This window comes from Taudactylus pleione, unplaced genomic scaffold, assembly GCF_031769625.1.
Source record: "Taudactylus pleione unplaced genomic scaffold, aTauple2 ptg001621l, whole genome shotgun sequence".
In the NCBI taxonomy this organism is placed as follows: domain Eukaryota; kingdom Metazoa; phylum Chordata; class Amphibia; order Anura; family Myobatrachidae; genus Taudactylus; species Taudactylus pleione.
Window position 1 is genome coordinate 1 of NW_028286018.1, and position 12813 is coordinate 12813.

The following is a 12813-nucleotide window of genomic DNA, read 5'->3' on the forward strand; positions in this document are numbered from 1 at the left end:
GAAAACATTTGTCTGGGAGCTGCAGTGACTGGGGGACGGTGTGACCCTGCAGAAAACATTTGTTTGGGAGCTGCAGTGACTGGGGGACGGTGTGACCCTGCAGAAAACATTTGTCTGGAGCTGCAGTGACTGGGTGACGGTGTGACCCTGCAGACAAACATTTGTTTGGGAGCTGCAGTGACTGGGTGACGGTTGTGACCCTGCAGAAAACATTTGTCTGGGAGCTGCAGTGACTGGGGTGACGGTGTGACCCTGCAGAAAACATTTGTCTGGGAGCTGCAGTGACTGGGTGACGGTGTGACCCTGCAGAAAACATTTGTCTGGGAGCTGCAGTGACTGGGGGACGGTGTGACCCTGCAGAAAACATTTGTCTGGGAGCTGCAGTGACTGGGTGACGGTGTGACCCTGCAGAAAACATTTGTTTGGGAGCTGCAGTGACTGGGTGACGGTGTGACCCTGCAGAAAACATTTGTCTGGGAGCTGCAGTGACTGGGTGACGGTGTGACCCTGCAGAAAACATTTGTCTGGGAGCTGCAGTGACTGGGTGACGGTGTGACCCTGCAGAAAAACATTTGTCTGGAGCTGCAGTGACTGGGTGACGGTGTGACCCTGCAGAAAACATTTGTTTGGGAGCTGCAGTGACTGGGGGACGGTGTGACCCTGCAGAAAACATTTGTCTGGGAGCTGCAGTGACTGGGTGACGGTGTGACCCTGCAGAAAACATTTGTCTGGGAGCTGCAGTGACTGGGTGACGGTGTGACCCTGCAGAAAACATTTGTTTGGGAGCTGCAGTGACTGGGGGGACGGTGTGACCCTGCAGAAAACATTTGTCTGGGAGCTGCAGTGACTGGGTGACGGTGTGACCCTGCAGAAAACATTTGTTTGGGAGCTGCAGTGACTGGGGGGACGGTGTGATCCCTGCAGAAAACATTTGTCTGGAAGCTGCAGTGACTGGGTGACGGTGTGACCCTGCAGAAAACATTTGTCTGGGAGCTGCAGTGACTGGGGGACGGTGTGACCCTGCAGAAAACATTTGTCTGGGAAGCTGCAGTGACTGGGGGACGGTGTGACCCTGCAGAAAACATTTGTCTGGGAGCTGCAGTGACTGGGGGACGGTGTGACCCTGCAGAAAACATTTGTCTGGGAGCTGCAGTGACTGGGGGACGGTGTGACCCTGCAGAAAACATTTGTCTGGGAGCTGCAGTGACTGGGTGACGGTGTGACCCTGCAGAAAACATTTGTCTGGGAGCTGCAGTGACTGGGGGACGGTGTGACCCTGCAGAAAACATTTGTCTGGGAGCTGCAGTGACTGGGTGACGGTGTGACCCTGCAGAAAACATTTGTTCTGGGAGCTGCAGTGACTGGGGGACGGTGTGACCCTGCAGAAAACATTTGTCTGGAAGCTGCAGTGACTGGGTGACGGTGTGACCCTGCAGAAAACATTTGTCTGGGAGCTGCAGTGACTGGGTGACGGTGTGACCCTGCAGAAAACATTTGTCTGGGAGCTGCAGTGACTGGGTGACGGTGTGACCCTGCAGAAAACATTTGTCTGGGAGCTGCAGTGACTGGGTGACGGTGTGACCCTGCAGAAAACATTTGTCTGGGAGCTGCAGTGACTGGGTGACGGTGTGACCCTGCAGAAAACATTTGTTTGGGAGCTGCAGTGACTGGGTGACGGTGTGACCCTGCAGAAAACATTTGTTTGGGAGCTGCAGTGACTGGGGGACGGTGTGACCCTGCAGAAAACATTTGTCTGGGAGCTGCAGTGACTGGGTGACGGTGTGACCCTGCAGAAAACATTTGTTCTGGGAGCTGCAGTGACTGGGGGACGGTGTGACCCTGCAGAAAACATTTGTCTGGGAGCTGCAGTGACTGGGTGACGGTGTGACCCTGCAGAAAACATTTGTTTGGGAGCTGCAGTGACTGGGTGACGGTGTGACCCTGCAGAAAACATTTGTTTGGGAGCTGCAGTGACTGGGGGACGGTGTGACCCTGCAGAAAACATTTGTCTGGGAGCTGCAGTGACTGGGTGACGGTGTGACCCTGCAGAAAACATTTGTCTGGGAGCTGCAGTGACTGGGGGACGGTGTGACCCTGCAGAAAACATTTGTCTGGGAGCTGCAGTGACTGGGTGACGGTGTGACCCTGCAGAAAACATTTGTCTGGGAGCTGCAGTGACTGGGGGACGGTGTGACCCTGCAGAAAACATTTGTCTGGGAGCTGCAGTGACTGGGTGACGGGTGTGACCCTGCAGAAAACATTTGTTTGGGAGCTGCAGTGACTGGGGGACGGTGTGACCCTGCAGAAAACATTTGTCTGGGAGCTGCAGTGACTGGGTGACGGTGTGACCCTGCAGAAAACATTTGTCTGGGAGCTGCAGTGACTGGGTGACGGTGTGACCCTGCAGAAAACATTTGTCTGGGAGCTGCAGTGACTGGGGGACGGTGTGACCCTGCAGAAAACATTTGTCTGGGAGCTGCAGTGACTGGGTGACGGTGTGACCCTGCAGAAAACATTTGTCTGGGAGCTGCAGTGACTGGGTGACGGTGTGACCCTGCAGAAAACATTTGTCTGGGAGCTGCAGTGACTGGGTGACGGGTGTGACCCTGCAGAAAACATTTGTTTGGGAGCTGCAGTGACTGGGGGACGGTGTGACCCTGCAGAAAACATTTGTCTGGGAGCTGCAGTGACTGGGTGACGGTGTGACCCTGCAGAAAACATTTGTCTGGGAGCTGCAGTGACTGGGTGACGGTGTGACCCTGCAGAAAACATTTGTCTGGGAGCTGCAGTGACTGGGTGACGGTGTGACCCTGCAGAAAACATTTGTTCTGGGAGCTGCAGTGACTGGGGGACGGTGTGACCCTGCAGAAAACATTTGTCTGGGAGCTGCAGTGACTGGGTGACGGTGTGACCCTGCAGAAAACATTTGTTGGGAGCTGCAGTGACTGGGGTGACGGGTGTGACCCTGCAGAAAACATTTGTCTGGGAGCTGCAGTGACTGGGGGACGGTGTGACCCTGCAGAAAACATTTGTCTGGGAGCTGCAGTGACTGGGGTGACGGTGTGACCCTGCAGAAAACATTTGTCTGGGAGCTGCAGTGACTGGGTGACGGTGTGACCCTGCAGAAAACATTTGTCTTGGAGCTGCAGTGACTGGGTGACGGTGGTGACCCTGCAGAAAACATTTGTCTGGGAGCTGCAGTGACTGGGGGACGGTGTGACCCTGCAGAAAACATTTGTCTGGGAGCTGCAGTGACTGGGTGACGGTGTGACCCTGCAGAAAACATTTGTTTGGGAGCTGCAGTGACTGGGGGACGGTGTGACCCTGCAGAAAACATTTGTCTGGAGCTGCAGTGACTGGGTGACGGTGTGACCCTGCAGAAAACATTTGTCTGGGAGCTGCAGTGACTGGGTGACGGTGTGACCCTGCAGAAAACATTTGTCTGGGAGCTGCAGTGACTGGGGGACGGTGTGACCCTGCAGAAAACATTTGTCTGGAAGCTGCAGTGACTGGGTGACGGTGTGACCCTGCAGAAAACATTTGTTTGGGAGCTGCAGTGACTGGGGGACGGTGTGACCCTGCAGAAAACATTTGTCTGGGAGCTGCAGTGACTGGGTGACGGTGTGACCCTGCAGAAAACATTTGTCTGGGAGCTGCAGTGACTGGGTGACGGTGTGACCCTGCAGAAAACATTTGTCTGGGAGCTGCAGTGACTGGGGGACGGTGTGACCCTGCAGAAAACATTTGTCTGGGAGCTGCAGTGACTGGGGGACGGTGTGACCCTGCAGAAAACATTTGTCTGGGAAGCTGCAGTGACTGGGGTGACGGTGTGACCCTGCAGAAAACATTTGTCTGGGAGCTGCAGTGACTGGGGGACGGTGTGACCCTGCAGAAAACATTTGTCTGGGAGCTGCAGTGACTGGGTGACGGTGTGACCCTGCAGAAAACATTTGTTTGGGAGCTGCAGTGACTGGGTGACGGTGTGACCCTGCAGAAAACATTTGTTTGGGAGCTGCAGTGACTGGGGGACGGTGTGACCCTGCAGAAAACATTTGTCTGGGAGCTGCAGTGACTGGGTGACGGTGTGACCCTGCAGAAAACATTTGTTCTGGGAGCTGCAGTGACTGGGGGACGGTGTGACCCTGCAGAAAACATTTGTCTGGGAGCTGCAGTGACTGGGTGACGGTGTGACCCTGCAGAAAACATTTGTCTGGGAGCTGCAGTGACTGGGTGACGGTGTGACCCTGCAGAAAACATTTGTCTGGGAGCTGCAGTGACTGGGTGACGGTGTGACCCTGCAGAAAACATTTGTTTGGGAGCTGCAGTGACTGGGTGACGGTGTGACCCTGCAGAAAACATTTGTCTGGGAGCTGCAGTGACTGGGGGACGGTGTGACCCTGCAGAAAACATTTGTCTGGGAGCTGCAGTGACTGGGTGACGGTGTGACCCTGCAGAAAACATTTGTCTGGGAGCTGCAGTGACTGGGGGACGGTGTGACCCTGCAGAAAACATTTGTCTGGGAGCTGCAGTGACTGGGTGACGGTGTGACCCTGCAGAAAACATTTGTCTGGGAGCTGCAGTGACTGGGGACGGTGTGACCCTGCAGAAAACATTTGTCTGGGAGCTGCAGTGACTGGGTGACGGTGTGACCCTGCAGAAAACATTTGTTTGGGAGCTGCAGTGACTGGGGACGGTGTGACCCTGCAGAAAACATTTGTCTGGGAGCTGCAGTGACTGGGTGACGGTGTGACCCTGCAGAAAACATTTGTCTGGGAGCTGCAGTGACTGGGTGACGGTGTGACCCTGCAGAAAACATTTGTCTGGGAGCTGCAGTGACTGGGTGACGGTGTGACCCTGCAGAAAACATTTGTCTGGGAGCTGCAGTGACTGGGGGACGGTGTGACCCTGCAGAAAACATTTGTCTGGGAGCTGCAGTGACTGGGTGACGGTGTGACCCTGCAGAAAACATTTGTTTGGGAGCTGCAGTGACTGGGGTGACGGTTGTGACCCTGCAGAAAACATTTGTCTGGGAGCTGCAGTGACTGGGTGACGGTGTGACCCTGCAGAAAACATTTGTCTGGGAGCTGCAGTGACTGGGTGACGGTGTGACCCTGCAGAAAACATTTGTCTGGGAGCTGCAGTGACTGGGTGACGGTGTGACCCTGCAGAAAACATTTGTTCTGGGAGCTGCAGTGACTGGGGGACGGTGTGACCCTGCAGAAAACATTTGTCTGGGAGCTGCAGTGACTGGGTGACGGTGTGACCCTGCAGAAAACATTTGTCTGGGAGCTGCAGTGACTGGGTGACGGTGTGACCCTGCAGAAAACATTTGTCTGGGAGCTGCAGTGACTGGGGTGACGGTGCTGATCCCTGCAGAAAACATTTGTCTGGAAGCTGCAGTGACTGGGTGACGGTGTGACCCTGCAGAAAACATTTGTCTGGGAGCTGCAGTGACTGGGGGACGGTGTGACCCTGCAGAAAACATTTGTCTGGGAGCTGCAGTGACTGGGTGACGGTGTGACCCTGCAGAAAACATTTGTTTGGGAGCTGCAGTGACTGGGGGACGGTGTGACCCTGCAGAAAACATTTGTCTGGGAGCTGCAGTGACTGGGTGACGGTGTGACCCTGCAGAAAACATTTGTCTGGGAGCTGCAGTGACTGGGGGACGGTGTGACCCTGCAGAAAACATTTGTCTGGGAGCTGCAGTGACTGGGTGACGGTGTGACCCTGCAGAAAACATTTGTCTGGGAGCTGCAGTGACTGGGTGACGGTGTGACCCTGCAGAAAACATTTGTCTGGGAGCTGCAGTGACTGGGGACGGTGTGACCCTGCAGAAAACATTTGTCTGGGAAGCTGCAGTGACTGGGGGACGGTGTGACCCTGCAGAAAACATTTGTCTGGGAGCTGCAGTGACTGGGGGACGGTGTGACCCTGCAGAAAACATTTGTCTGGGAGCTGCAGTGACTGGGTGACGGTGTGACCCTGCAGAAAACATTTGTCTGGGAGCTGCAGTGACTGGGTGACGGTGTGACCCTGCAGAAAACATTTGTCTGGGAGCTGCAGTGACTGGGTGACGGTGTGACCCTGCAGAAAACATTTGTCTGGGAGCTGCAGTGACTGGGGGACGGTGTGACCCTGCAGAAAACATTTGTCTGGGAGCTGCAGTGACTGGGTGACGGTGTGACCCTGCAGAAAACATTTGTCTGGGAGCTGCAGTGACTGGGGGGACGGTGTGACCCTGCAGAAAACATTTGTCTGGGAGCTGCAGTGACTGGGTGACGGTGTGACCCTGCAGAAAACATTTGTCTGGGAGCTGCAGTGACTGGGTGACGGTGTGACCCTGCAGAAAACATTTGTCTGGGAGCTGCAGTGACTGGGGGACGGTGTGACCCTGCAGAAAACATTTGTCTGGGAGCTGCAGTGACTGGGGGACGGTGTGACCCTGCAGAAAACATTTGTCTGGGAGCTGCAGTGACTGGGGGACGGTGTGACCCTGCAGAAAACATTTGTCTGGGAGCTGCAGTGACTGGGTGACGGTGTGACCCTGCAGAAAACATTTGTTCTGGGAGCTGCAGTGACTGGGTGACGGTGTGACCCTGCAGAAAACATTTGTTCTGGGAGCTGCAGTGACTGGGTGACGGTGTGACCCTGCAGAAAACATTTGTCTGGGAGCTGCAGTGACTGGGGGACGGTGTGACCCTGCAGAAAACATTTGTCTGGGAGCTGCAGTGACTGGGGGACGGTGTGATCCTGCAGAAAACATTTGTCTGGAAGCTGCAGTGACTGGGTGACGGTTGTGACCCTGCAGAAAACATTTGTCTGGGAGCTGCAGTGACTGGGGGACGGTGTGACCCTGCAGAAAACATTTGTCTGGGAAGCTGCAGTGACTGGGTGACGGTGTGACCCTGCAGAAAACATTTGTCTGGGAGCTGCAGTGACTGGGGGACGGTGTGACCCTGCAGAAAACATTTGTCTGGGAGCTGCAGTGACTGGGGGACGGTGTGACCCTGCAGAAAACATTTGTCTGGGAGCTGCAGTGACTGGGGGACGGTGTGACCCTGCAGAAAACATTTGTCTGGGAGCTGCAGTGACTGGGTGACGGTGTGACCCTGCAGAAAACATTTGTCTGGGAGCTGCAGTGACTGGGTGACGGTGTGACCCTGCAGAAAACATTTGTCTGGGAGCTGCAGTGACTGGGGGACGGTGTGACCCTGCAGAAAACATTTGTCTGGAAGCTGCAGTGACTGGGGGACGGTTGTGACCCTGCAGAAAACATTTGTTTGGGAGCTGCAGTGACTGGGGGACGGTGTGACCCTGCAGAAAACATTTGTCTGGGAGCTGCAGTGACTGGGTGACGGTGTGACCCTGCAGAAAACATTTGTCTGGGAGCTGCAGTGACTGGGTGACGGTGTGACCCTGCAGAAAACATTTGTCTGGGAGCTGCAGTGACTGGGGTGACGGTGTGACCCTGCAGAAAACATTTGTCTGGGAGCTGCAGTGACTGGGGGACGGTGTGACCCTGCAGAAAACATTTGTCTGGGAGCTGCAGTGACTGGGGGACGGTGTGACCCTGCAGAAAACATTTGTCTGGGAGCTGCAGTGACTGGGGGACGGTGTGACCCTGCAGAAAACATTTGTCTGGGAGCTGCAGTGACTGGGTGACGGTGTGACCCTGCAGAAAACATTTGTCTGGGAGCTGCAGTGACTGGGTGACGGTGTGACCCTGCAGAAAACATTTGTCTGGGAGCTGCAGTGACTGGGGGACGGTGTGACCCTGCAGAAAACATTTGTCTGGAAGCTGCAGTGACTGGGGGACGGTGTGACCCTGCAGAAAACATTTGTTCTGGGAGCTGCAGTGACTGGGGGACGGTGTGACCCTGCAGAAAACATTTGTCTGGGAGCTGCAGTGACTGGGTGACGGTGTGACCCTGCAGAAAACATTTGTCTGGGAGCTGCAGTGACTGGGTGACGGTGTGACCCTGCAGAAAACATTTGTCTGGGAGCTGCAGTGACTGGGGGACGGTGTGACCCTGCAGAAAACATTTGTCTGGGAGCTGCAGTGACTGGGGGACGGTGTGACCCTGCAGAAAACATTTGTTTGGGAGCTGCAGTGACTGGGTGACGGTGTGACCCTGCAGAAAACATTTGTCTGGAGCTGCAGTGACTGGGGGACGGTGTGACCCCTGCAGAAAACATTTGTCTGGGAGCTGCAGTGACTGGGTGACGGTGTGACCCTGCAGAAAACATTTGTCTGGGAGCTGCAGTGACTGGGTGACGGTGTGACCCTGCAGAAAACATTTGTCTGGAGCTGCAGTGACTGGGGGACGGTGTGACCCTGCAGAAAACATTTGTCTGGGAGCTGCAGTGACTGGGGGGACGGTGTGACCCTGCAGAAAACATTTGTCTGGGAGCTGCAGTGACTGGGTGACGGTGTGACCCTGCAGAAAACATTTGTCTGGGAGCTGCAGTGACTGGGTGACGGTGTGACCCTGCAGAAAACATTTGTCTGGGAGCTGCAGTGACTGGGGTGACGGTGTGACCCTGCAGAAAACATTTGTCTGGGAGCTGCAGTGACTGGGGGACGGTGTGACCCTGCAGAAAACATTTGTCTGGAAGCTGCAGTGACTGGGTGACGGTGTGACCCTGCAGAAAACATTTGTCTGGGAGCTGCAGTGACTGGGGGACGGTGTGACCCTGCAGAAAACATTTGTCTGGGAGCTGCAGTGACTGGGGGACGGTGTGACCCTGCAGAAAACATTTGTCTTGGGAGCTGCAGTGACTGGGGGACGGTGTGACCCTGCAGAAAACATTTGTCTGGGAGCTGCAGTGACTGGGGTGACGGTGTGACCCTGCAGAAAACATTTGTCTGGGAGCTGCAGTGACTGGGTGACGGTGTGACCCTGCAGAAAACATTTGTCTGGGAGCTGCAGTGACTGGGGGACGGTGTGACCCTGCAGAAAACATTTGTCTGGGAGCTGCAGTGACTGGGGGACGGTGTGACCCTGCAGAAAACATTTGTTTGGGAGCTGCAGTGACTGGGGGACGGTGTGACCCTGCAGAAAACATTTGTCTGGGAGCTGCAGTGACTGGGTGACGGTGTGACCCTGCAGAAAACATTTGTTTGGGAGCTGCAGTGACTGGGTGACGGTGTGACCCTGCAGAAAACATTTGTCTGGGAGCTGCAGTGACTGGGTGACGGTGTGACCCTGCAGAAAACATTTGTCTGGGAGCTGCAGTGACTGGGGGACGGTGTGACCCTGCAGAAAACATTTGTCTGGGAGCTGCAGTGACTGGGGGACGGTGTGACCCTGCAGAAAACATTTGTCTGGGAGCTGCAGTGACTGGGGGGACGGTGTGACCCTGCAGAAAACATTTGTTTGGGAGCTGCAGTGACTGGGGGACGGTGTGACCCTGCAGAAAACATTTGTCTGGAAGCTGCAGTGACTGGGTGACGGTGTGACCCTGCAGAAAACATTTGTCTGGGAGCTGCAGTGACTGGGTGACGGTGTGACCCTGCAGAAAACATTTGTCTGGGAGCTGCAGTGACTGGGGGACGGTGTGACCTGCAGAAAACATTTGTCTGGAAGCTGCAGTGACTGGGGGACGGTGTGACCCTGCAGAAAACATTTGTTTGGGAGCTGCAGTGACTGGGGGACGGTGTGACCCTGCAGAAAACATTTGTCTGGGAGCTGCAGTGACTGGGTGACGGTGTGACCCTGCAGAAAACATTTGTTTGGGAGCTGCAGTGACTGGGTGACGGTGTGACCCTGCAGAAAACATTTGTCTGGGAGCTGCAGTGACTGGGTGACGGTGTGACCCTGCAGAAAACATTTGTCTGGGAGCTGCAGTGACTGGGGGACGGTGTGACCCTGCAGAAAACATTTGTTTGGGAGCTGCAGTGACTGGGTGACGGTGTGACCCTGCAGAAAACATTTGTTTGGGAGCTGCAGTGACTGGGGGACGGTGTGACCCTGCAGAAAACATTTGTCTGGGAGCTGCAGTGACTGGGTGACGGTGTGACCCTGCAGAAAACATTTGTCTGGGAGCTGCAGTGACTGGGTGACGGTGTGACCCTGCAGAAAACATTTGTCTGGGAGCTGCAGTGACTGGGGGACGGTGTGACCCTGCAGAAAACATTTGTCTGGGAGCTGCAGTGACTGGGGGACGGTGTGACCCTGCAGAAAACATTTGTCTGGGAGCTGCAGTGACTGGGTGACGGTGTGACCCTGCAGAAAACATTTGTCTGGGAGCTGCAGTGACTGGGGGACGGTGTGATCCTGCAGAAAACATTTGTCTGGAAGCTGCAGTGACTGGGTGACGGTGTGACCCTGCAGAAAACATTTGTCTGGGAGCTGCAGTGACTGGGGGACGGTGTGATCCTGCAGAAAACATTTGTCTGGAAGCTGCAGTGACTGGGTGACGGTGTGACCCTGCAGAAAACATTTGTCTGGGAGCTGCAGTGACTGGGGGACGGTGTGACCCTGCAGAAAACATTTGTCTGGGAGCTGCAGTGACTGGGTGACGGTGTGACCCTGCAGAAAACATTTGTTTGGGAGCTGCAGTGACTGGGGGACGGTGTGACCCTGCAGAAAACATTTGTCTGGAAGCTGCAGTGACTGGGTGACGGTGTGACCCTGCAGAAAACATTTGTCTGGGAGCTGCAGTGACTGGGTGACGGTGTGACCCTGCAGAAAACATTTGTCTGGGAGCTGCAGTGACTGGGGGACGGTGTGACCCTGCAGAAAACATTTGTCTGGAAGCTGCAGTGACTGGGGGACGGTGTGACCCTGCAGAAAACATTTGTTTGGGAGCTGCAGTGACTGGGGGACGGTGTGACCCTGCAGAAAACATTTGTCTGGGAGCTGCAGTGACTGGGTGACGGTGTGACCCTGCAGAAAACATTTGTTTGGGAGCTGCAGTGACTGGGTGACGGTGTGACCCTGCAGAAAACATTTGTCTGGGAGCTGCAGTGACTGGGTGACGGTGTGACCCTGCGGCACAATGTATTGATCCTAATAGCGCAGCTGTTGTTACCCTGCACATTTGCCAGTCTTCAGCCGTTGAGCATTGTGACCTGTACAGGAAATACATTTGTCTCCCACGCTAACCTCATGGGTTTGGGACTTTTCATTTTGTTTTAACTTTGTCCGCCAGAAGCTGATGGGAAAATGTATTGTTTTCTAGTAATCCTTTTTACTCTTGGTCACAGGCCGCCATGCTGTCTGTGGGTGGGGCTTAATAATTGCTCCTCATTAGCTTCCTAGAAAAAGATTTATGAGTAAGACTTCTTTATATTATCTCCCGTGTGGTTCTTCAGTTCTTCTTCCAACTTCTTAGGATACAGGGTTTTTACCATCAATGGATTTTACTTCACTTCTTTTTTTTTTTTAGTTATTTAGAGGAGCGTCACCCTCCCGCTTTAATTTCCTCCACCTATGTCGTCGACTGTGGGTCAGGTGGAGGCTGTTTATGGTGATGAGAGGTCAGCGGCTACTCACCGCAGCAGCACTGGGTTCTCCTTACAGCAGCTACTAATCAGGGTGGGAGCTGCAGAGGCATGAGTATCCAGGGGGCCTCCCTCGGAGAATTGAGCTTGGAGAGTAGCGGGGGCACAATTGGGTGACACTGTTCCAGCAAATAGCAGGAGCGCTGTGATCATGGCATCTCCTGTGCGGCCAGTGAGGTCCTCTGCCTGTGCTGCAGCCTCCTTCTGTAGACTTGTTCCTGCCGCTCAGCTTGCTGGTACAGCCTACCTATGGGACAGAGGACCTCATTCAGAGTCGGTCGTTTCGGCCGCATGGTCGTACGCCACCGATGTTCGCAAAACTGCGCATGCGCAAACTAGCTGCTACGATCAGAAATTTCTCTCTCCTTGAACACAGCCAGGTCGGTTTGAGTGACAGAATGAGGCGTTTGTGGGTGGTAACAGGGGAAGGTGCTTGAAAACGGGGGAGTGGAGATCCGAACGCAGGCGTGCCTAATTATGCGAACGGCGTTTAATGGGAGTGCATAATTAACAAAGTAGTGTCATGGCACATGTGACATGGGAGGTTTGTACACTGACTTGATCGTAGTGCTTAAGAGAGGGTATGGTCAACCTTAAGCTCTACGACCAGTTCCGATGGTTCCCGATGCTCGCGATTAATCCTTATATCCCAGGAGATGACGTGTGTGGTGAACGAGAAGGGGGCGTTATTTAGTCTTACGGCCGCTTCTTACCCTCGGTCGTTCAGCTAACGATCTCATCTTAGGACCGCAAGTTGTGATCGTTTAATTTGCATATCCGGCCCCTTTCCCCTACGACCGAGCGGCCGCAACGACCGACTCTGAATGAGGTCCAGAGTGCTGCTGGCTGACCAAGGCAGACTACTGCTCTTCTAGGGACCCACCTTTTATAGAACTGTTATTTCTTCCTCTGCTCTTGCACTCTATTTGCCCTACTGAATATCAAGTGCAGGCCAAAAAGAGTCCCCTTTGTACTGACCGTGTGTTGAACACACATTGTGGACACACAGAACTGAATATGTTTATCCGCTGCAGTGTTCTCCCCCAAAATTTTTTCCAGCCAGGTGGCATCAAGAAGTAGCCGGGTAGGGGCCTTGGCAATAATAAAATGTTTTAAACCCTGACCTTTATAATGATTGAAACTTGAAATAACATTTTATATATTCATTTATTAGAGGCCCAGTCGTCTGATTATGAAAAAGCTGCAAAGTTTGTAGGATCTGGTCCTTTTTATACAGCTCTCAGATACTGTCCCCACTTGCAGGCTCCCAAAGTGCCGAGTGGTGCACCCGCAAAAAACAGCCTGGG